General features: G+C 40.9%; 1 long non-coding RNA gene across 3 annotated transcripts in view; it reads right to left on the bottom strand.

Annotated features, from left to right (window-relative positions):
• Positions 1-25,698, bottom strand: part of LOC103010639 (uncharacterized) — a 61,835-nt gene that overhangs the window by 34,836 nt on the left and 1,301 nt on the right. For all 3 annotated transcript variants that reach the window (XR_003624297.2, XR_009005009.1, XR_009005010.1), the window contains exon 2: positions 22,470-22,564. This is a non-coding gene — a long non-coding RNA (uncharacterized LOC103010639). The remainder of the gene's footprint in view (positions 1-22,469; positions 22,565-25,698) is intronic.

Raw genomic sequence — 25,698 nt, forward strand, 5'->3', positions numbered from 1 at the left:
AGACTCCAGATCTTCGACCTCCCAGCTCAGTGCTTTTCTTTCCCCTAATAACATGCAGCCCCACAGGACCAGGAGCCGGCCAGCCACCTCCTCTGAAGCTCCTCCTTTGTATACACATACGTGCATTTACACACGTATACTGACACCTAGACCTACACGTCGGCCCTAATTTGGGGACAAATCCTTCTTTCATTTTACATGGACAATTCGTACATCAAGAGGAGAGTCTCTGTGTGTCCGGTTGGCTCTCCATCAAATTGACTTATTTGGTCACTCATGTACCCATGCATTCAGCATCCAGCAAATACTGGGACGCCTGCAAGGTGCCAAAGCCCAAGCTGAGTGCTGGGGATGGGAAGGGAAGCAAAACCTGACACAGCCTGCCCCCATGGAGCTTGTTGCCCACTGCAGGAGGCAGGCATTACACAAAGATTTGCATGAGTAGTGCTTTGATTCATGGTGCTGTGATAAATGCTGTGGAAGAAAAGCACCGTGTGTGATGCCCTAGTAGGTGGATGTTGTAGGAGATGTTTACCAAGGTCTGCAGGTGACGCTGAGGCAGGTGCTTCGAAAACCCTGAGCTACAGACAGCAGGACCTCCCCCACAGCTGCTATCAAAGCATCTTCTAATGAGTTAATGAGCAACCTGAGGATGCAGGGCGACTGGGCTGGGGGAGGGAGGGCGCGGAGCAATCTGCGGAGCCTAAGCAGATGCTTCAGCAGGAGGCTGGACAAGCTATTTGCCAGTTGGCTGCAGCTTCTGAAAGAGCAAGCAGGAGGGTCAATCAATGCAGCCTCTACCAATTCAGGGACCATATTGTTTTTTAATTTTTGAATTTTATTTTATTTATTTTTTTATACAGCAGGTTCTTATTAGTGATCTATTTTATACATATTAGTGTATACATGTCAATCCCCATCTCCCAATTCATCCCACCACCACCACCCACCCCCGCCACTTTCCCCCTTTGGTGTCCACACGTTTGTTCTCTACATCTGTGAAGGGACCATATTTTTTAATAATAATTTTAAAAACCAGAACATGTGATCTAACAATTTTGTTTGTTTGTTTTACAAATAAATTTGGTAAAATAACTTGCCCAGACAGAAATTAAATTGAGCTCTGTCATACAATTACTCAATTGACTTTATTGGATAAACATCTTTATAGGAATTCTGGGGCACATGAGATCCAGGAATTAAGATCTCAGCATTTTAGATTGAGAGGGACACTTAAAGACTATACAGGCACCCTCCCCCCCAATGTGATAAGGAAGAAATGATCCTAAAAGATAAGTGACTTCCTTATAGGTCATCCCAATGGCAAGATTAGAGAACAGGGCTCCTGGTTTACAGTTCAGTGCTCTTAAGAACAGCCCACCACCTGCCTGGCCCATGCATTGGTTAGCTGCAAACTCAAAATACACCCAATTAAATAAATGAAAAGCTCCTGTACATTACTACTAATAAAAGAAATGCAAATTAAGATTCCATGGTTTGAAAAGTTCAGAAAGTCTTATCAGAAAGCAAGAAAACTATCAAAGATTATTGGGACTGTACCAACAGGACTCAGGAGGCACCAGAATGATTTGAGCATCATTAAGGGTAATAATTGAAGTGGATGAAAACACATCAAATATGTTAAAAAATAAAATAAAATGAAACACATCAAATATGTTAAAAAGCCATGAGTTCAAAATGATAACAAAGAGAAAAACAGTGATACCCAACAACAACAAAAAGATATAGGTCATTTTTGGAGGATGCCTGGGAACTATTTAGTGTGAAATTAGTTTAAAAAAAAAGGGGGGGAAGAATCAAGCATTTCTCCTGCCCTTGTAAGAACTGTAGATCAAAGTAAATAGTTGATGAGATGTTTCTTTTTACAGAAGCATCCAACTGATAAATGAAGAAGAAATGATGGAATTAGAATATCAGCATCTTATCAAACCTAATGAAATAATGGCTGTAGGAAATGATCATCGGTGAACGTCAGAACCAGACGTTATGTTTTCTTGTGGAAGAACACATTACCCAAGGCCTGTGAACTCTTCTTGCCAGAAGTTACAACTGGGTTGGCCAGTGCTTTTGATGGCTTGGCATTCTCAGACACGGCCTCTGCCCAGGCCTCAGCTGTTCTCACTTATTGTTTTGTAATAAACTCCTAACTAATCCTCCAGCAACTCATGGTCCTCCAGTCTCCCCACCTCAAACCTCCAGAGTGATCCATGAATATTTGTGTGCACCTCTCCTGTGCTCTAACTGGTCAGCCCCTTTTGTGGGTTGAAGTGTATCCCTCCACAAGATATGTTCTAGTCCTAACCCCTGGTACCTATGAACGTGACCTGATTCGGAAATAGGGTCTTTGCTGGCATAATTAGTTAAGAGGAGGTCATACTGGATTAGAGTAGACCTTGGTCAGTGACTAGTGTCCTTATAAGAAGAAGGAAATTTAGACACAGAAACACAGAGGGAAGATGACCACGTGAACACAGAGACAGAAACTGGAGTGATGATGTATCCACAAACCAAGAAATGCAGAGGATTACCAGCAACCGGCAGAAGCTAGGAGAGCTGCCTTTCCAGCACATCTGCTAGGGATCCCTCCCTCACACCCTATGTCAGCTGCACCGAACCAGTCACAGCTCCTTGAGGGAACCAGGTCTTAAAGACCTCCAATTTTTGCACATATGGTTCCCTTTGGCTATGACGATTGGCATCCCTCTCCTGATCTACTCAGATGCCCCCTGGTCTTTGATCCCTCACACTTCCTCCTGGGAAGAATTAAGGTCCTTCTGGGACCCAAAGCACCATGTGCCCATCTCTTCCTTCATGTTTGCCAGGCAGCATTGTAGTTGATTCCCCAGAAGAAATGAGCTCTTCCTTAACAGGGAGAACATCTTACTCTCTCCATAATCCCAGTGCCCAGCGGAGTAATCATAAGAGCAGCTAATGGGATTGAGGGACTCCTAAGCTCCAAGCATTATTCCGTATCTTTTCCATGTATTCACTCAGTTAAACCTCACAACTCTGAATCATTACCCCCATTTTACAGATGCGAAGACAGAGGCACAAAAGGTTAAGTGACTTGCCCGGTTATCGCACACAATAACTGGTAGTAGCACAATTCAAGACCACTCCAGACCCAGAGCTCTCAGGCTTTACTGCCTCTCAGGACATGGACTGGTGGTAGGTGACCAGGAGACAGGACAAAAGTTGGAGGGGGAGAGGGGGAGACAAACAGATCAACAATATGCAATAACTTCTAGTCATAGGTGTTCATAATCTAGATCTAACCAATTCCCGGCTCTCCTTTGTTCCCCAGTTTACCAGGTGCAAACTCCACGGTTGGAAGCACAATCTGAGAAGGTATCCCAGAGATACTGAACAGAATAGCAAGGGGACCCAGTGGTTTCTATGTGATCTGCGGTTCCCTGATACCCAAGTCCGGTTACTGAAATTGATTTTTTGTCCAGAGAGCTCCCTCTGGCCATGCTCGCTGACCCCTCAATTTTAATCTCTTGTACCTTTTTTCACCTTCCTGCCCTTAGCAATTGTTCATTTCTCCTGCGTGAGCTCACAGAATTGCATTTTACTTGATTCTGACCTAATTTAGCCAACAAGTTCATTTTACTTTTAGCTTTCAACAGGTCTATTAGTGTGATGTTTTCTCAAAGAAATGTACGTGCATTTTAAAGTGTTAGTGTCCAGGTCATGAATAAAATGTTAAAAAACTGAAATACAATTTGCAGCCACCCACTAAACACACAAACGTCCCTTGAGGAAACACCATTCGGTGTGTTTTCCACTCTTGTTTTTTACAGTCTTTTATTTTTTTAAACTATGGTACAATACACATAACATAAAATTTACCATCAGTGACATTTAGTCCATTTACACTGTTGTACAACCGTCACCACTAGCCAGCTGCTGAGCATTTTCATCACCCCTAAAGGAAACGCTGTACCCCTTAGGCAGCCACTCCCCATGTGCCTTCTCCCCTTCCTCTGGCGACCACCAATCTGCCTTCTGCCTCTATGAATTTACCTACTTTGGATACTTCATCTAAATGGAATCATACACTGTATGACCTATAGTGTCTGACTTCTTTCACTTAGCATGTTTTCAAGGTTCATTCATATTGGAGCACATATCAGTACTTTGTTCCTTTTATGGCTGAATAATATTCCATTATATGGATACACCACATTTTGTTTATCCATCATCAGTTAATGGACATTTGGGTTGTTTCCACTTTTTGGCTATTGTGACTAGTGCTGCTTTGAAGGTTCACGTACAAGGTTTTCTTCAAACACCCATTCTCAATTCTTTGGGGTAGTTACACAGGAGTGGAATTTCTGGGTCATCTGGTAACTTATATTTAAGTTATTGAGGAATAGTCAAAATGTTTTCTAATGCAGCTGCACCATTTTACATTCCCGCCAGCAGTGTATAAGGGTTCCAATTTCTCCACATTCTCACAACACTTTCCTTTTTTAAGAAAATTATAACCGTCTTAGTAGGTTATCCTTAGAGTCTTTTAAAAACACGAATATGATTACAGCAGTGCTTCTCAAAGTTTCACACACCCATTCTTCCCTTGGATTTTGTTAAAATACAGATTCTGATTCAGTCGGTCACACTGAATCCGGGCTGAATTCCGGGCTTCCTTTCCCGCCCCAGGGACTTTGTGCTTTCTGTCCCCTCTGCCTGGGACACTCTGCCCCATCCTCACTCGGCTGCTTCTCTATCCCTCAGGCCTCCAATCAGATGCGTCCCCCATAGAGAGGCCCTCCCAGAGCCCTCTACCTAAAGCACCGGGTCACCCTGCCCACCCAGCCCCACCAATCACACTCTCAACCCCATTTCTGTTTGTTTTGTTATTGTTGTTCCTTGTTTTTGCAGCATTTATCGATATCACAATTGAAATTTTCTTTCTAAAAATTTGTTGGTAGTTTTATTGTCTCTCTCCCCAGATTAGAGTGTAAAACTCTACGAGCCCAAGGCCTCCTCTGTCTGGTTCACTGCTCTCTCCCTCATGCTTAGAACTGTGCTCACACATATAAGTGCACAATGAATGCTTACTGCATGAATGAACGGGTTGGTTACAGTTTCAGGCCCTTCTTGCACATCTCCCCGGTTTTCAGTTGTGGCTATGCACATCTGAAATTTAACCCAGAGCAGGTTATAAATTATTACCTTAATGACAGGCCTGGAGCATCTTCCTGCATACTTCCAGATCATTTAAACAGACAAATAGCTTCAGTTTACCTCTACAGTCGTCCCTGGGTATCTGAGGGAGGTTGGTTCCAGGAACCCCACAGACACCAAAATCCAAGGATGCTCTAGTCCCTTGTCTAAAATGGCACAGTATTTGCATATAACCTATACACATCCTCCCGTATACTTTAAATCATCTCTAGATACTTATAATACCTAATACAACTTAAATGCTATGTAAATAGTTGTAAATACAATGTAAATGCGATGTAAATAGTTGCCAGCAAGCAGCAAATTCAAATTTTGCTTTTTGGAATGTTCTGGAATTTTTTTCACCAAACATTTTTGATCTGCAGTTGATTGAATCGAAGGATGCAGAACTCAGATGCGGAGGGCCAACTGTACATCCCAACCGCCGTGTTCACTGTCTCTGCTCTCAATCTACTTTCCTTCCCACCCCAGTGCTTTTATATCTGTTTACAAATACTCAGAGAAAGGAAAACAAGATGCCCCCCTACCTCTGCCTGTTCCATTTCCCTCTGTAAACTCACGTGGCTGCGTGAACATAGCTGAGTCATCTCTTTGCAGTCTGAGCTTCCTGTGCCCCATCTAATAAAGCAGCACATTTTCCCCACTCGAGTGCCTTCACTATACAAGGAAGTGTTTTAAACTTCCCTCAGTAGAGCTGGCATCTCATTTTCTCGTTTTTGCCTTTGGGCCTGAAGACTCCGAATTTCTTTGGCCCTTCTTTGGGGCCCTGCTTCTCCCTCAGCGATATTACTTGGGTCTCACCTCCCCAGAGCATTCTGAGCTTTATTCTGTCAGATACGTTTCCTTTTTTTTTTTTTTGGCAACACCACACAGCTTGTGGGATCTTAGTTCTCCAACCAGGGCTTGAACTGGGCCCCGGCCGTGAAAGTGCCAAGTTCTAACCACTGGACCACCAAGGGATTCCCATAGGTGTCCTTTGGTCTTTCTCATTTTTTGTCAAAATTGGTCCTTCATTCTTTTATCATTAAAACAGCTTCCTAAATAAACATCCAATCTTCATAAATCCCATCAGGCTTTACATCTGTTTCATGGAATCCTAAGACTAGTTCCCTATGACTGTGAAACCTGTCCTTTTCCAATTTAGTGCCACATTTAAAGTGAATTCTTGGGGCTTCCCTAGTGGTGCAGTGGTTGAGAGTCTGCCTGCCAATGCAGGGGACGCGGGTTCGAGCCCTGGTCTGGGAGAATCACACATGCCGCGGAGCAACTAGGCCCGTGAGCCACAACTACTGAGCCTGCGCGTCTGGAGCCTGTGCTCCGCAACAGGAGAGGCCGCGACAGTGAGAGGCCCGCGCACCGCGATGAAGAGTGGCCCCCACTTGCCACAACTAGAGAAAGCCCTCGCACAGAAACGAAGACCCAACACAGCCAAAAATAAATTAATTAACTAATTAATTATTAAAAAAAGGTGAATTCTCTTTCCATTTCCTGTCATCTACACCTTGTCGGTTTGGGCTCACTTTCCTCTCTCACACACTCAAATCCATCCTGATGGAAGAATTAGCTCAGAAGGATGTATACCTCGGCAGACCCTGAAAACACATCGTGCTGGTCTTATATTCCTGGCAAGGAGGCTAGAGTAAATCTTCACCAAAATATCTTCCTTGCTCCTTACCCTTTTCTACCTTAACCCAGAAATTCACTACTTTCTGCTTTTCTTCTTTTTCTTGACTTGGTAATTATGAGCTAAAAGGTTTCACTGCCAGTATGTCCTCAAAACTTTTCTTCACGGTGCTGTCGTCAACCATGCCATTGGCCTTGGTGATAAATCATCTTTCATGTCACTAGCTCTCCTTCTTGTTACGGAACATCCAAGAATATACAACACCAGAGGTACGTCCAGCTGCGTCTACATCCCTCTCAGAGTTCACGACACATTTCTGCTCGCTTACCTGCCTCCTTCACTCCCTTCACTGTGAGGTCCTTCTGTCAGACACCACATTTTATTCATCTCTGTATCGCCGGCATTTAGCATGGTGCCCACCTCACCCTTGAGCCTCAGTACATGTTTCTAGAATACTGAATAAATATACCATGACTTACAAGCCAAGAGACACAAAATCAGGGCAGGTGAAACTGTTAATAAGCCTTGAAACAGAATATAGAGTTGAGTGTGAAGTGTGGTTCAGTGAACGTTTAGAGAAGAGAAGTAAATAAGGGCTCAAGAGTTGTAGAAAGCTTTATGGAGAACGTAAGACCCAAACTTGGCCACTGGTAAAAACAAAAAGAGAGGAGCCGTAAGAAATCAGCAAGGGCACTTCAATCTTCCACTCTGTCCCTCTGAGTTTTCCGAGGGGGGCTGCCTTTGTTTTTCTGCTCATCCTATCCCAGCCTCTCTCATTAGGTCGGCTGCATGCTTCCCCTCCACCTTTACCAACCTGGCCTAAAAATCCTCTAAGGGTGCTCATCTGTGCGACCTTATCTTATTTTTTAGCCCAGCGTGAGATATCAAAGACTCTGATGGACAATGCCACTTTTGTCTCTTCTTCCAAAGGTCCCTTGGGCCACTCTCCCAGCCTGGTCTGGTTACTGAGGCTGCCCCTCTGGAGAAATGAGGCTGTGGGGTAATTAGGTCATAGAAAGCACTGAAACCAGAGGATTCAGCTGGAGATGAGGCTAAAATTCATAAATAAAGATTGGTATAGCTTGAATTCAAGATAAGCTAATTTTAGACCCCTAGGCTTGGTCTAGCAGAACAGTGACAATTTATATCCTTTCTTGAAATGTTTTGCCTCCGCTGGCTTTTGAAGCATTTATTTTCTACCACTGAATCATTCAATAGCAATATAATTGTTATTTCCATTTCCCTGGTTCGACCGGGTCTGAGAGCCAGTTACCATTCCCAGTTCATTAACCGACTGGCCTTCGAATTAACAGCCCCTCCATCGGGGGTTGCCTTGGAGACAAAGCTTCCTGTGGGTAATCCAAGATTATCTAGCTCTTTATCCTGCATGTGACCCTTAATTACTTGCTAAATTAGAATGGTTTTCTGAAAATCACAAGCGGAGGTTAATATGTTCTTCCAGAGCTGGTCAAGCTAAGATGACACTGAATTCACAGGGAATTCAAGTTACATGATCCCTGAAGGCGTCTCTTTGAGGAAGAAGATGAACTCTCCCACTGGGAGGCACTGCCCCCCCATAAAGCCCCTGTCACTCACTGTTCCTCTGCCTGCTTTTCGAGTTGCAGTTTAATCTCCTCCGGACAATTCGCTATGTCAATATTGAGCAGATTCATTCTGGTGCAGGAGCCTGCACCCATTTGTCTTTGATAACTCATGCTTTCAATTTAAGTACATATTTTTATCATAATTGCAGATTTTTGCTCTACGCATTTACACAATTACAAGGCTTCATGGACCAGTTATGGACAAGCAAGGGAATGGAAGAAACTATTTTTAAAAAAACAAAGTAAACACTTTGGGGGAAAACGTTGGGGCCCTGTAGTATTTTCCCTAACATTATACAGGCCTCAAAGCAAGATTAGTGGAAAGCAGGGGCTCTTAGAATGCACCTAATGGGATGCCTCTTGAAATGGCTTTGGAAATAAGTAAAATATGAGTAAGTGCAGGTATTGAATGAGATTTGTCATGAAAGCATACATGTAGCATTACTAGGTTTTTATTATTCATTTAGACTATAATGAAATTATTGAGTGTAGTTCCAGAAGATTAAAAAAAACTGTCTTAAAATCTTAAATATTATTAATAGTCCTCAACATTAAAGTATCAAACTCAAAATAGTACAGAGCCTGGAATCTCACAGGCATCCATCCAAAAAGTGTTTAGGAAATTGAACTGGATCGAATTAGAAATAAACATCATTGGTGATTCAGCACCTCAAATAATTCATTCAGATTCTGAAGGAGTTGTCTGCAAACTGCTGAAATCCTAGTCTATCAGAATGCTTGACTGATTACATATACAGCTTTGTGTGTTCATGATTATATTTCTCAGCTGTGTATCGCCTTTAAACATATTTAAGCATCTATTGTGTATAAGGCATCGTGCAGCCCTCATTCTGTTCAACTGTAGTAGTCAGAATAGGAATTATTAGAAAGGTTATATGAGAATCATTTAATTACATTTGTTCATAGCTTAATCATGGTATGTGGGAAAAACCAGGAAATTGACTTTGACTATGGTACCTTCAATAAGCCATCAGAGTGATTTGCTTTTAGAGAGGTTTGGTAAATCTTGGAGTGGTTACCCATGGAAACTGAGATTTTCTTTGACAGTGTTTTAAAGTAGTTTTGTTCAAGACTTATGGTTGCCAAGGGGGAGGGGAGTGTGGGGATATGGGATGGATTAGGAGTTTGGGATTAGCAGATGCAAACTATTATATAGAGAATGGATAAACAAGGTCCTACTGTATAGCACAGGGAACTATATCCAATATCCTGTGATCAACCACAATGGAAAAGAATATGAAAAAGAATATATATATGTATAACTGAGTCACTTTGCTGTACAGCCGAAATTAACACATTGTAAATCAACTATACTTCAATAAAATAAATTTTTTTAAAAAGTAGTTTTGTTCAACATTCCTTTAAGTCTGTTCCACATGACAGAAGGCCTACAGTATATTACTAAGTGTTGTGCAAAAAGGATTCTGTAATCAAATAACCTTGGGAAATGTTGAGTTAAATCAAAATTAATTGGGCTTCAGAAGTAAAGAGCTTTTATGAGCTTTTCACACTTTAAAAAATTCAAGTCTCCTAAACTTATTTGCTTGTAGAATTCTTATTCTCACAGTACCTCATAGTATCTCTTGACACCAGTGAGCTTTAAGCACACTTTGGGAAACACCTTTTTATTTTTTTCACATGCTTTGGGTAACAGGTGCAGATACAACTGATTAAAAAAAAAAACGGAGGAATTAAACTTTCCATTATCACATCCTCACATATAAAAAGGCAACCCCATTGAAAACCATCCGGAGAAGAATTTAAACAAATTGCTTTGTAGCCCTGCCTTAGCAGTTACGCACTAGCCTTGCAAAGACAAGAGTAACTCCGTAAACCAGAAGAGGTGATCCAGAAAGTAGAGCAACTGTTCTTCGTAGAGACTTGATACAGCTCCACGTTCACCTTCCTTAGAAACCTTACGTCTTGTCTACTTGTTGATTAAAAACTGATTATTGAAACTATAGTGTAATCTTGAACTGAAAACTCTTTGTTCTTATAATCATGTTATCACATCCTCCTAACTTAGATCACTCTTGCATTTTGCATCCTTAGTAATCTATAAACTCTATAAGACATTATCATGTTGTTGCTGAAACAGTGGAGACATTGTTGGTTGCCTTCCGTCTTTCATTTCAACCTTCTTCCTTCTGACCTGAGCTCCCGGCTTTGGCTAGATATTCACCCCTCACACATATAGCCCATGTGGCTCGGGAGCTGACCCCATCTTCAGCTCCTAGGATAGACCATGATTCGTCTAGGCCAGTGATTCTCAACACGTAGTCCCCAGACAAACATCATTAGCATCACCTGGAACTTGTTAGCAATGCAAATTCTTACATCCCATCCTCAGCCTACTACGTTATCTAGAAATGTTGGGCGTGGGGCTGCCCAGGTGATTCTGAATCCCACTAAAGTTTGAGAACCATTGTTCTGAACCACACCTCCTAATCCCATGCTCTTTACCGGTAACTGAGTCAGTGCATGGTCTTCCCCTGGCTACTGTTAATGTTCCAAAGATGGACATGTAACCTAAGTGGACCTCATCAAATGAAGGGCGGAAATTTTATTCCAAGGTTGGAAGAGAGATTTTCTATCTCTCGTGGAACATGAGGAAGGAACCGCCCTCTTAGAACTTGGAGAGAAACCTGAGGACAAAGTCAATGCAAGGTAGGGCCACAGACATTTCCAAGATGCAGAGCAGAGACGGCTTATACCTTCCTGCACCCAGCCCTACCTACCTCTAACTTACAGTTCTGTCCAATGCCAGGTTTCCCTATTGTTTCAGCCATTTCAAATTGAGTTTTTTCATTCTTGCAGCTGAAAGCATCCCATTTATTAAATTTTTTTTTTTTTTTTTTTTTGGTTGAGTTGGGTCTTCGTTGCTGTGTGCGGGCTTTCTCTAGTTGCAGTGAGCGGGGACTACTCTTCGTTGCAGTGCGTGGGCTTCTCGTTGCAGAGCACAGGCTCTAGGCCTGTGGGCTCAGTAGTTGTGGCTCGCGGGCTCTAGAGCGCAGGCTCAGGAGTTGTGGTGCACGGGCTTATTTGCTCCGCGGCATGTGGGGTCTTCCCAGACCACGGCTCGAACCCGTGTCCCCTGCATTGGCAGGCGGATTCTTAACCACTGTGCCACCAGGGAAGCCCCCATTAACATTTTATAACAATTTTTTAAGCTTAAATCTGAAATCTCCCAGGAAGTTATATTCCTACTACCTTGCCTCTAGTATAGCGGAGCACTCAACATTTTTTTTATTATACCAGCAAAGCAAGTTTATTTGGGAACAGAAAACAACTGCAATTCAAGACACACAACTATAGTAAACTATATGCAAGTCCAGCAAAGAAAGGAGAAGAAACTTTTTGTTGAGGAGAAGGGAAAGTTGGGAGGGGCTATTATAAACAGAAAGTCCACTAGAGCAGGGGTCCGCAACCCCCGGGCCATGGTCTGGTACTGGTCCATGGCCTGTTAGGAACCAGGCCGCACAGCAGGAGGTGAGCGGCGGGGCGAGTGAGCCATTCATCTGTATTTACAGCCGCTCCCCATCACCCTCACCACCGCCTGAGCTCTGCCCCCTGTGGGATCAACCTCCGCATTAGATTCTCATAGGAGCACAAACCTGTGAACTGCGCATGCGAGGGATCTAGGCTGCGAGCTCCTTATGAGAATCTAATGCCTGATGATCTGAGGTGGAGCTGAGGTGGCAATGCCAGCCCTGGGGAGCGGCTGCAAACACAGAGTATCATTAGCAGAGAGGTTTGACTGCACAGAGACCACAATAAATAAATTGCTTGCAGACTCATATCAAAACCCTATCAGTGGTTGGTAGCTACTATACTCTTCCCATGGTGCCTCTTAATATCATGTGGACTCCTACAAGGGAATCTCAGATTTACCTGATGGTCACCACTCGTAGTTCCTGCAGAGCCCAGAGATTTCTCCTTGAAGGAAAGGTTCTGGAAAAATCGGAGGGATAAATAAAGAATGCAGCTGATTCCCACCTTGTGCTGATACCCAAGAGGGTGATGAGAATTTTAGCATTCTTCATTCCCGAGAAGATCATCAAGAGAGCACCTGAGGGGGATTAACCAAGATGGCGGAGTAGAAGGACGTGCTCTCACTCCCTCTTGCGAGAGCACCAGAATCACAACTGGCTGCTGGACAATCATTGACAGGAAGACCCTGGACTTCACCAAGGAGGACACCCCACGTCCAAGGACAGAGGAGAAGCCACAGTGAGACGGTAGGAGGGGCGCAATCAGAGTAAAATCAAATCCCATAACTGCTGGGTGGGTGACTCACAGACTGGCGAACACTTATACCACAGAAGTCCACCCACTGGAGTGAAGGTTCTGAGCCCCACCTCAGGCTTCCCAACCTGGGGGTCCGGCAAAGGGAGGAGGAATTCCTAGAGAATCAGACTTTGAAGTCTAGTGGGAATTGATTGCAGGACTGTGACAGGACTGGGGGAAACAGAGACCCCACTCTTGGAGGGCACACACAAAGTAATGTGTGCATCGGGACCCAGGGGAAGGAGCAGTGACCCTGGGGGAGACTGAACCAGACGTACCTGCTGGTGTTGGGGGGGTCTCCTGCAGAGGCGAGTGGTGGCTCTGTTTCACCGTGGGGATAAGGACACTGGCAGCAGAGGTCCTGGGAAGTTCCCCTTGGCGTGAGCCCTCCCAGAGTCTGCCATTAACCCCACCAAAGAGCACGGGTAGGCTCCAGTGTTGGGTTGCCTCAGGCAAAACAACCAACAGGGAGGGAACCCAGCCCCACCCATCAACAGTCAAGTGGATTAAGGTTTTACTGAGCTCTGACCGCCACAGCAACAGTCAGCTCTACCCACCACCAGAGCCTCCCATCAAGCCTCTTAGATAGCCTCAACCACCAGAGGGCAGACAACAGAAGCAAGAAAAACTACAATCCTGCAGCCTGTGGACCAAAAACCACAGTTACAGAAAGACAGAGAAGATGAAAAGGCAGAGGGCTATGTACCAGATGAAGGAACAAGAAAAAACCCCAGAAAAACAACTAAATGAAGTGGAGATAGGCAACCTTCCAGAAAAAGAATTCAGAATAATGATGGTGAAGATGATCCAGGACCTCGGAATAAGAATGGAGGCAAAGATTGAGAAGATGCAAGAAATGATTAACAAAGACCTAGAAGAATTAAAGAACAAACAAACAGAGATGACCAATACAATAACTGAAATGAAAACTACACTAGAAGGAATCAATAGCAGAATAACTGAGGCAGAAGAACGGATAAGTGACCTGGAAGACAGAATGGTGGAATTCACTGCTGCGGAACAGACTAAAGAAAAAAGAATAAAAAGAAATGAAGACAGCCTAAGAGACCTCTGGGACAACATTAAACGCAACAACATTCGCATTATAGGGGTCCCAGAAGGAGAAGAGAGAGAGAAAGGACCAGAGAAAATATTTGAAGAGATTATAATCGAAAACTTCCCTAACATGGGAAAGGAAATAGCCACCCAAGTCCAGGAAGCGCAGAGAGTCCCATACAGAATAAACCCAAGGAGAAACACGCCGAGACACATAGTAATCAAAGTGGCAAAAATTAAAGACAAAGAAAAATTATTGAAAGCAGCAAGGGAAAAACGACAAATAACATACAAGGGAACCCCCATAAGGTTAACAGCTGATTTCTCAGCAGAAACTCTGCAAGCCAGAAGGGAGTGGCATGAAATACTTAAAGTGATGAAAGGGAAGAACCTACAACCAAGATTACTCTACCCAGCAAGGATCTCATTTAGATTTGATGGAGAAATCAAAAGCTTTACAGACAAGCAAAAGCTAAGAGAATTCAGCACCACCAAACCAGGTCTACAACAAATGCTAAAGGAACTTCTCTAAGTGGGAAACACAAGAGAAGAAAAGGACCTACAAAAACAAACCCAAAACAATTAAGATAATGGTCATAGGAACATACATATCGATAATTACCTTAAACGTGAATGGATTAAATGCCCCAACCAAAAGACATAGACTGGCTGAATGGATACAAAAACAAGACCCATATATATGCTGTCTACAAGAGACCCACTTCAGACCTAGGGACACATACAGACTGAAAGTGAGGGGATGGAAAAAGATATTCCATGCAAATGGAAATCAAAAGAAAGCTGGAGTAGCTATACTCATATCAGATAAAATAGACTTTAAAATAAAGAATGTTACAAGAGACAAGGAAGGACACTACATAATGATCCAGGGATCAATCCAAGAAGAAGATATAACAATTATAAATATATATGCACCCAACATAGGAGCACCTCAATACATAAGGCAACTGCTAACAGCTATAAAAGAGGAAATCGACAGTAACACAATAATAGTGGGGGACTTTAACACCTCACTTACACCAATGGACAGATCATCCAAAATGAAAATAAATAAGGAAACAGAAGCTTTAAATGACACAATAGACCAGATAGATTTAATTGATATATATAGGACATTCCATCCAAAAACGGCAGATTACACGTTCTTCTCAAGTGCACACGGAACATTCTCCAGGATAGATCACATCTTGGGTCACAAATCAAGCCTCAGTAAATTTAAGAAAATTGAAATCATATCAAGCATCTTTTCTGACCACAACGCTATGAGATTAGAAATGAATCACAGGGAAAAAAACGTAAAAAAGACAAACACATGGAGGCTAAACAATACGTTACTAAATAACCAAGAGATCACTGAAGGAATCAAACAGGAAATAAAAAAATACCTAGAGACAAATGGCAATGAAAACACGACGACCCAAAACCTATGGGATGCAGCAAAAGCGGTTCTAAGAGGGAAGTTTATAGCTATACAAGCCTACCTAAAGAAACAAGAAAAATCTCAAGTAAACAATCTAACTTTACACCTAAAGAAACTAGAGAAAGAAGAACAAACAAAACCCAAAGTTAGCAGAAGGAAAGAAATCATAAAGATCAGAGCAGAAATAAATGAAATAGAAACAAAGAAAACAATAGCAAAGATCAATAAAACTAAAAGTTGGTTCTTTGAGAAGATAAACAAAATTGATAAGCCATTAGCCAGACTCATCAAGAAAAAGAGGGAGAGGACTCAAATCAATAAAATCAGAAATGAAAAAGGAGAAGTTACAACAGACACCGCAGAAATACAAAACATCCTAAGAGACTACTACAAGCAACTTTATGCCAATAAAATGGACAACCTGGAAGAAATGGACAAATTCTTAGAAAGGTATAACCTTCCAAGACTGAATCAGGAAGAAACAGAAAATATCAACAGACCAATCACAAGTAATGAAATTGAAACTGTGATTAAAAATCTTCCAACAAACAAAAGTCCAGGACCAGATGGCTTCACAGGTGAATTCTATCAAACATTTAGAGAAGAGCTAACACCCATCCTTCTCAAACTCTTCCAAAAAATTGCAGAGGAAGGAACTCTCCCAAACTCATTCTATGAGGCCACAATCACCCTGATACCAAAACCAGACAAAGACACTACAAAAAAAGAAAATTACAGACCAATATCACTGATCAATATAGATGCAAAAATCCTCAACAAAATACTAGCAAACAGAATCCAACAACACATTAAAAGGATCATACACCACGATCAAGTGGGATTTATCCCAGGGATGCAAGGATTCTTCAATATACGCAAATCAATCAATGTGATACACCATATTAACAAATTGAAGAATAAAAACCATATGATCATCTCAATAGATGCAGAAAAAGCTTTTGACAAAATCAACACCCATTTATGATAAAAACTCTCCAGAAAGTGGGCATAGAGGGAACCTACCTCAACATAATAAAGGCCATATATGACAAACCCACAGCAAACATCATTCTCAATGGTGAAAAACTGAAAGCATTTCCTCTAAGATCAGGAACGAGACAAGGATGTCCACTCTCACCACTATTATTCAACATAGTTCTGGAAGTCCTAGCCACGGCAATCAGAGAAGAAAAAGAAATAAAAGGAATACAAATTGGAAAAGAAGAAGTAAAACTGTCACTGTTTGCGGATGACATGATACTATACATAGAGAATCCTAAAACTGCCACCAGAAAACTGCTAGAGCTAATTAATGAATATGGTAAAGTTGCAGGTTACAAAATTAATGCACAGAAATCTCTTGCATTCCTATACACTAATGATGAAAAATCTGAAAGAGAAATTATGGAAACACTCCCATTTACCATTGCAACAAAAAGAATAAAATACCTAGGAATAAACCTACCTAGGGAGACAAAAGACCTGTATGCAGAAAACTACAAGACACTGATGAAAGAAATTAAAGATGATACCAACAGATGGAGAGATATACCATGTTCTTGGATTGGAAGAATCAACATTGTGAAAATGAGTATACTACCCAAAGCAATCTACAGATTCAATGCAATCCCTATCAAATTACCAATGGCATTTTTTACGGAGCTAGAACAAATCATCTTAAAATTTGTATGGAGACACAAAAGACCCCGAATAGCCAAAGCAGTCTTGAGGCAAAAAAATGGAGCTGGAGGAATCAGACTCCCTGACTTCAGACTATACTACAAAGCTACAGTAATCAAGACAATATGGTACTGGCACAAAAACAGAAACATAGATCAATGGAACAAGATAGAAAGCCCAGAGATTAACCCACGCACCTATGGTCAACTAATCTATGACAAAGGAGGCAAAGATATACAGTGGAGAAAAGACAGTCTCTTCAATAAGTGGTGCTGGGAAAACTGGACAGCCACATGTAAAAGAATGAAATTAGAATACTCCCTAATACCATACACAAAAATAAACTCAAAATGGATTAGAGACCTAAATATAAGACTGGACACTATAAAACTCTTAGAGGAAAACATAGGAAGAACACTCTTTGACATAAATCACAGCAAGATCTTTTTCGATCCACCTCCTAGAGTAATGGAAATAAAAACAAAAATAAACAAGTGGGACCTAATGAAACTTCAAAGCTTTTGCACAGCAAAGGAAACCATAAACAAGACGAAAAGACAACCCTCAGAATGGGAGAAAATATTTGCAAATGAATCAACGGACAAAGGATTAATCTCCAAAATATATAAACAGCTCATTCAGCTCAATATCAAAGAAACAAACACCCCAATCCAAAAATGGGCAGAAGACCTAAATAGACATTTCTCCAAAGAAGACATACAGACGGCCACGAAGCACATGAAAAGATGCTCAACATCACTAATTATTAGAGAAATGCAAATCAAAACTACAATGAGGTATCACCTCACTCCTGTTAGAATGGGCATCATCAGAAAATCTACAAACAACAAATGCTGGAGAGGGTGTGGAGAAAAGGGAACCCTCTTGCACTGTTGGTGGGAATGTAAATTGATACAGCCACTATGGAGAACAATATGGAGGTTCCTTAAAAAACTAAAAATAGAATTACCATATGACCCAGCAATCCCACTACTGGGCATATACCCAGAGAAAACCGTAATTCAAAAAGACACGTGCACCCGAATGTTCATTGCAGCACTATTTACAATAGCCAGGTCATGGAAGCAACCTAAATGCCCATCAACAGACGAATGGATAAAGAAGTTGTGGTACATATATACGATGGAATATTATTCAGCCATAAAAAGGAACGAAATTGAGTCATTTGTTGAGAAGTGGATGGATCTAGAGACTGTCATACAGAGTGAAGTAAGTCAGAAAGAGAAAAACAAATATCGTATGTTAATGCATGTATGTGGAACGTAGAAAAATGGTACAGATGAGCCAGTTTGCAGGGCAGAAGTTGAGACACAGATGTAGAGAATGGACTTATGGACACCAAGGGGGGAAAACTGCGATGAAGTGGGGATGGTGATGTGCTGAATTGGGCGATTGGGATTGACATGTATACACTGATGTGTATAAAACTGATGCCTAATAAGAACCTGCAGTATAAAAAAACAAACAAAACAACTAATACTAAACTTTCATTGGGTTATTTGTATGGAAATATGTTAATATAAATGTTTCAGACATTACATGAAATTTCTAAAAATCTTATATTTGTATTTGTATGGAAATATGTATGGAAATATGTTAATATAAATGTTTCAGACATTACATGAAATTTCTAAAAATCTTGTATTTGTATGGAAATATGTATGAAAATATGTTAATATAAATGTTTCAGACATTACATGAAATTTCTAAAAATCTTATATTTGTATTTGTATGGAAATATGTAAAAAAAAAAAAAAAGAACCCTATCAGTGAGTGGCAAGTGACAGTTAAGCCGCATCTGGTGGCAGGCTTTAAGTCAGAATTCGACACTTATTTTAGTCTACGCATGGCCTGCCCATTATTTTATTTACCACTTCCACCTGCGCCTCTTTCCCACACTGTGCACTTGTCTCAGTCACAGTTTTGGTAAACCCACAAGCTAACCCTAGCCAAAATGAGTAAAAAAACAAATGTTGCTGGAGAGCTTCTTTGAAAAGGGGGACGACCCAATGATGAGACAGCAGAAGACTCTAGGGCTGCCAACAAAAAGAAAGCTGCATTTAAAAGAAAATACCAAGAGTCCTACTTAAGTTACAGGTTCATTGCAACAGGTGATTCACATTCTCCAAGCCCACTTTGTATAATATGTGGCAACCAGCTATCCAACAAAACCATGAAACCTTCAAAACTGCGCATCTATCTCAGCTTTCAAAAGAGTTTGAGCATTACTTCCCAACCACAAAAGACCCCCGAACTGGGAAGGAATGGATCTGTGACCCATTTGTGAATAAACCAGGTGAATCGACTTTGTCCGTGCTAGAAGAGGATCAACTGCTTGAGATCGCAAATGACGGTGCGAAACTTAAAAGTATGTTTGAGACAACTTCAGATCTCCGTACGTTCTGGATTAAAGTCACGGCGGAATATCCTGAGATTGCCACAAAAGCACTGAAAAGCCTGCTTCCATTTCCATCATCCTATCTTTGTAAAGCAGGGCTTTCTGCAGTGACAGCAACCAAAACGAGATTACAGAGTAGATGGACATAAGCAACACACTTCGGGTGTCCCTGTCTCCCGTCACCCCCAAACGGGAACATATAGTTGCAGGAAGACAAGCTCAGGGCTCCCACTGATTCTGCATTATGGTGAGTTGTATAATTACTTCATTATATATTACAGTGTAATAATAATAGAAATAAAGTGCACAATAAATGTAATGCGCTTGAATCATCCCGAAACCATCCCCCCCCCCACCACGCCCGGTCCGTGGAAAAATTGTCTTCCATGAAACCGGTTCCTGGTGCCGGCTGGGGACCGCTGCACTAGAGGAAACTGGGAGTTCGAAGTATAGTGGCTTTTTTTTTTTAACATCTTTATTGGAGTATAATTGCCCCACAATGCTGTGCCAGTCTCCGCTGCACAACAAAGTGAATCAGCCACATGTATACATATATCCCCAGATCCCCTCCCTCTTGTGCCTCCCTCCCACCCCACCATCCACCCCTCTAGGTGGTCACAAAGCACCGAGCTGATCTCCCTGTGCTATGCGGCTGCTTCCCACTAGCTATCTATTTTACATTTGGTAGCGTATATATGTCCATGCCACTCTCTCACTTCGTCCCAGCTTACCCTTCCCCCTCCCCGTATCCTCAAGTCCATCCTCTACGTCTGCGTCTTTATTCCTGTCCTGCCCCTAGGTTCTTCAGAACCTTTTTTTTTTTTGGATTCCATATATATGGGAGCACTCATTATATTTGATGAGTAAATAGGAATAAGCGCATGCATGTATGAATGGATAATCACATTCAAGAAGCAAGCAGACAATACCATTTTCATTACTCTTATCAAATACAATTGATTCAAAGTCATTATGAGATTCCACTAATGCAAGCAAAGAACTGACACGTAACTGTAGTTTTAACACCATTTTTGCTGCAACTAAGTGGAATCCTTTCCAACTAGCTTAAGCAAAAATGAGGATTATCATATCGAATTCTAAAGCTACTGAAGTGTCTCATGGACTATAGATTTCACCCCCGACTCTTTGCTAACAAGAATATGTGCCTTTGGTGAGGGGAGTGTCTGAAAGTTCCCATTTCTCTATATACTAGCCAGTATTTGATATTATCATACTTCTAAACTTTTACTAGTCTGATAACTAGGAAATGGTATCCCATTATTTTAGTTTCAATTTCTCTGATTTAATTCACGTTACTTGGGATAAATCTTAACATTTATTTCTTAGCAATTAAGACTTCCTCTTGTGGGAATGGCTTATTCTAATCCTTTTTTATTTTTAATTGGGATGTATGTTTTTTCTTATAGATTTCAAGGAGTTCTTCTTCTGTTCTGGATACTGATCCCTTGCCAGATTTATGCATAGAAATTATATTCTTCCTGTATGTGACATTTTCTTCCACTTTGTTTAGTGTACCTTTTGTTGAATAAAAGTTTTTGTGAATTTTCAGTAGGTGAGTGTATCAATATTTCTTCTTTATGAGTTGAGCTTTTGTGTTTGAAAGAAATATTTTCCTACACTGAAGTCATAAATATATTCACTTATATTTTCCTCTAAAAGATTTATAATTTTGGTTTTTCACGTGTAGGTTTTTAATTCACCTGGAATTTAATTTTGTATAAAGTGGGAAGTTTGAAATAATATGGTTTTACTATATGCTTGCTGTTTTGGAGAGAGGAGAGGAAAAAAACCCTAATTCTGACCTAAATTGCTTAAAGCATTTTTTTGGTCTGGTGGGAGATTTGCATTGCAGGAGATTTGTTATTAACAAATTATTCTCTTTCCAGCATCATCTTGCCATGGGTGCCACAACTTTGAAAGAATTAAATAAAAAATTCTTTACTTATTGAGCTAGCCAGTAGCTGACAAAGTTTTGTTATTGCCTCACATGTCACTGAGATTTCTTTCAGTTTCCATATTGAATACGCTCCAGCATTCCAAATGTGTGCAAAAGACTTTATCTCCAGAGAACGGAGAAATAAACTCCTAAAAGCTCTGGTTCAATTCTTCTTTAATGTATAGTGGAGGGGTGCGATTATTCCCTATGTTAATGTCCCCTTTCTTTACATCGAACTTTGACTCCCAATTTAAATGTTTTGCTTAACCTCCCTTTACTGGTCTTTGTCATTTTGCATTGGGAAATCAGTATCTACAAATATTTATTCTGTGGTCAAAAATGGTTCACGATATCACAGTTCAGATAAGAACATTTTCCTCCCCTCTCCAAACATTTCTTTCTCTCTTCTTTTGCTTTCTGTTCTCCTGCCTCCTATTTCTTCCCTTTTTTCCCCCCTCTTAACTTTACCTTGAATTTGTCCAAGGAATGAAAGATAATGTTTTGTCCCAATGGAAGTATAAAGGGTCATATTATGACTGACCTTTTCATATATGAAGAAAAGTTAAACAGTTCTGTTTTATGGTGAACAACATATCTTCTTTCAAGTGTAAGGCCTAATTTTACATTTACCAAGATGTAATTTACATTTTACATTTTTACCAAAATCTCACATTTTGGTAAAATTCCAAATTTAAAATTATATATTTAAAATATAAAAATTATATATTTAAAATATATATATTAAAGGTTGGGATGGGGTCAATTAGTCTATTTAAACATCACAGGACCAAGAAAAGTATCTTCACATACACCGACTGCTTAAGACAAATATTATTTGATAGCTTATGGATACCTAACCCATACATGACATATTAATACATAGACAAATGATGTCGACACATACTGTGCCAAATATAGCATCATTCTCCCTTCTCTGTCCTAACCTAAACTGCATCCAAGGCAATTCTTACCTATATTTTATTCATTGACTGAAAGGTAACCATGAAGAAATTAAATTGCAAATTTAAATGTAATTGGCAAATTCTTTAGCACTAACTACTATAGCATTTGTAATACAATTAAAATAGAACAAATTAGTCATATTAGCTCTGCTCTTTCCAAATCTGTGGCATGACTTTGAGGCTATTCATAAACTATCTGCTACTTACCTAAAAGATGTCGGGCAGTTTACATTACTATGAAGTCGCCAGTTCTTCAGTGTTCACTGTTCAAACCCGACTGCAACTTGGGTGTATTTTCTTACCTTGAGGAGAAAATAAGAGATGGGAAGAAGTGATGGACCGTGTTTCCTGATGAATGCAACCGTGATGTGACTGATTTAATGGGGCTGAGTTAGGCTTCTCTTTGCTATCAGTGGAAGAGGGAAAAGATGTTACCAGAATAGCTCACGTTTATTGAGACCTTACTGGGTTCCAGGCAGTGAATTCTTTCTAAAATGGAAAATTTTAAATGGCATAGGTACTGTTATTAACCTCCCTTATCTAGATGAGGAAACCAAGCTTTAGAGAGGCTAAACACCTTGCCCAAGACCACACACTGGGAAAACCAGGGGTCACCCCCCAGTCAGTTGACTCCAAAGCCTTTGTGCTTCATCACGGATATTTATAATTGGCGAAAACTTGGAGAAGAGCTTTTAAGATGTCCAACATGTTATTTTAGGGAAGGTAGTCAAGTACGTTAAGAGGACTGTTTCTTATACATGAAACAGCTAGCAGCAGAGTAAATGAAAACATTGGGTTAATTTCCTCTTAAATGAGTGAATGTATGTTTACCACCCAGAACATTGCCTGATACATAGTAGCACTCAGTGCATGTGAGCTATGGTACCAGTTAGGATTGCAGGTAACAAAACCTGGAAACAATGGCTTAAATGAGTGAGAGTCTTATCTCAGAAGATAGAAGTCTGGAGATAGGCAGAACTCCCCTGCCAGAGGGGCTCAAGAAAATTGCTAAAGATGGGGTTCCTCTGGCTTCCTGGGCCATCATTCTTAATGGTCACAAGATGGCTGCTGCTGTCCGTCATTGCATACGCATTTCAGGCAGAAGGAAGGACAAACAGGGAAAAGAAAAGCCTTCATCTCATGAGGTTTTATCTTTTTACTTGGTAAGTGACTCCTTCCTCAAATATTTCTACCTACCTCTCATTAGATGCCCAGCAGGCTGGAGAAACAAGTATTTCAATACACTGTTGTATAAAATAAGCTACAAGGATATACTGTACAACACAGAGAATATAGCCAATATTTTATAATAACTGTAAATGAAGTATAACCTTTAAAAATTGTGAATACTATACAGTATTGTACACCTGTAACTTATGTAATACTGTACATCAACTATACTTCAATAAAAACATTTTTAAAATAAAATAAATAAGCTAATATGTGCAGAGCACTTAGTGCAGTTTCTGGCATATAGTAAGCATTCATTAAGTATTTGCCATAAAGATAAACGTTAACATTTCTTTAACATTTATTGATTTTTTCACTCTATGCAAGGCATAGAGTTAGTTCCCACAGAGATGAAAGAATTGGAGGTAAACTGATTAAATCCTATGAATTGAAAACCCTGAAGAGACTGGAGCAATGACCCACAGGTACTATACAGACACTAAATGTTTGTTCCTGCTGTTGCTGAGGTGGTAATGAGGAGTGTACTTTCATTTAGTTACATCTGGAGACTGAAGAATGGGGAGCCATAAATCCATATTCAACTTAAAGGTTTGATTTGAGCACTAGAAAGAGATTTAATAGTAATGGCCCATGAATCTGGAGGTAAGTTGGGAGGTCAATGAAAAATAAGTTAAAGTAATGTGGGCACGCAGCTCCTAGGGCTAATGTGGTACTCAGAGCCCACATTAAGAGCTAATGAGGAGGGGCTTCCCTGGTGGCACAGTGGTTAAGAATCCGCCTGCCAATGCAGGGGACACGGGTTCGAGCCCTGGTCCGGGAAGATCCCACATGCCGCGGAGCAACTAAGCCCGTGCGCCCCAACTACTGAGCCTGCGCTCTAGATCCCGCAAGGCACAACTACTGAGCCTGCGTGCTACAACTACTGAAGCCTGCGCGCCTAGAGCCCGTGCTCCGCAACAAGAGCAGCCCCCGTAATGAGAAGCCCGCGCACCGCAACAAAGAGTATCCCCCTCTCGACGCAACTAGAGAAAGCCGGCATGCAGCAACGAAGACCCAATGCAGCCAAAAATAAAATAAATAAATAAATAAATAAAAATTAAAAAAGAGCTAATGAGGAGAGGGGTCAAGATGGAGGAATAAGAGGACGTGAAGTTCACCTCTCCCCACAAGTACATCAAGAATACATCTACAGGGACTTCCCTGGTGGTCCAGTGGTTAGGACTACAAGCTTCCACTGCAGGGGGCGTGGGTTCATTCCCTGGTCAGGGAACTAAGATCCCACATGCTGCACACGGCTCGGCCCAAAAAAAAGAAAAAAAAATCTACAAATGGAACAATTCGCACAGAGCACCTGCTGAACACTTGAAGAGCTAATGAAATAAACTATTTAAATCATACTGCTTATTCTCAGATTTGAAAAAAAATTCAGTAAGACATTTATGAAAAACAAAACTCTGGATGATCATTAATATTTTGACAATATTTTTTTCTAGGTAAGGCAAAGGAGATTCCCCTTTAAAATGCAGAACTTATTTGTTGAATCAAAGACCAATACTATCTCAAATGTCCAGGTTCTATTTCTCCCTCCCTTCACCGCACATTATTCCTCTTATCAAAACTAAACTCAGTTTCATTTGAATGCATTATTGCTATGGTTTCAAAATTTGGAAAGCTCTTGGGATTAGATTTTGAGAATGGTAAAGGTTGAGTGATAAACTCACACCTGATTCAACACCAACAAAAAGATCTTAGGTCTCTCCGGGCCTGTGGATTGCTGGTTCCCAGTTTGAAATGCCCTAACACAGGTTGGTGGAGCTCAGGGGCTAGGACCATTAGTATTCGCGATTATGCCTTGTTTCTGGAAAGACATGATTCTGCAAAGTCCACCTAATGAAAACCAGCTACTGAACAATGGGTATCACTTCAAAAGGAATGCCTTTCTTCTACCTAATACTGGAAAGGTTTATTATAGTCAGGGAGGATTGATGTGGTGGGTCCACAAGTGTCAGGCCTCGAGAATTCTTTTTTTTTTTTTAAATAAAGTTTTTTTTTTTTTTACCTCTTTATTGGAGTATAATTGCTTTACACTGTTGTGTTAGTTTCTGCTTTATAACAAAGTGAATCAGCTATACATACACATAAATCCCCATATACCCTCCCTCTTGTGTCTCCCTCCCACCCTCCCTATCCCACCCCTCTAGGTGGTCACAAAGCACCAAGCTGATCTCCCTGTGCTATGCGGCTG

The sequence above is a fragment of the Balaenoptera acutorostrata genome, chromosome 13, assembly GCF_949987535.1.
Source record: "Balaenoptera acutorostrata chromosome 13, mBalAcu1.1, whole genome shotgun sequence".
NCBI classification, from domain to species: domain Eukaryota; kingdom Metazoa; phylum Chordata; class Mammalia; order Artiodactyla; family Balaenopteridae; genus Balaenoptera; species Balaenoptera acutorostrata.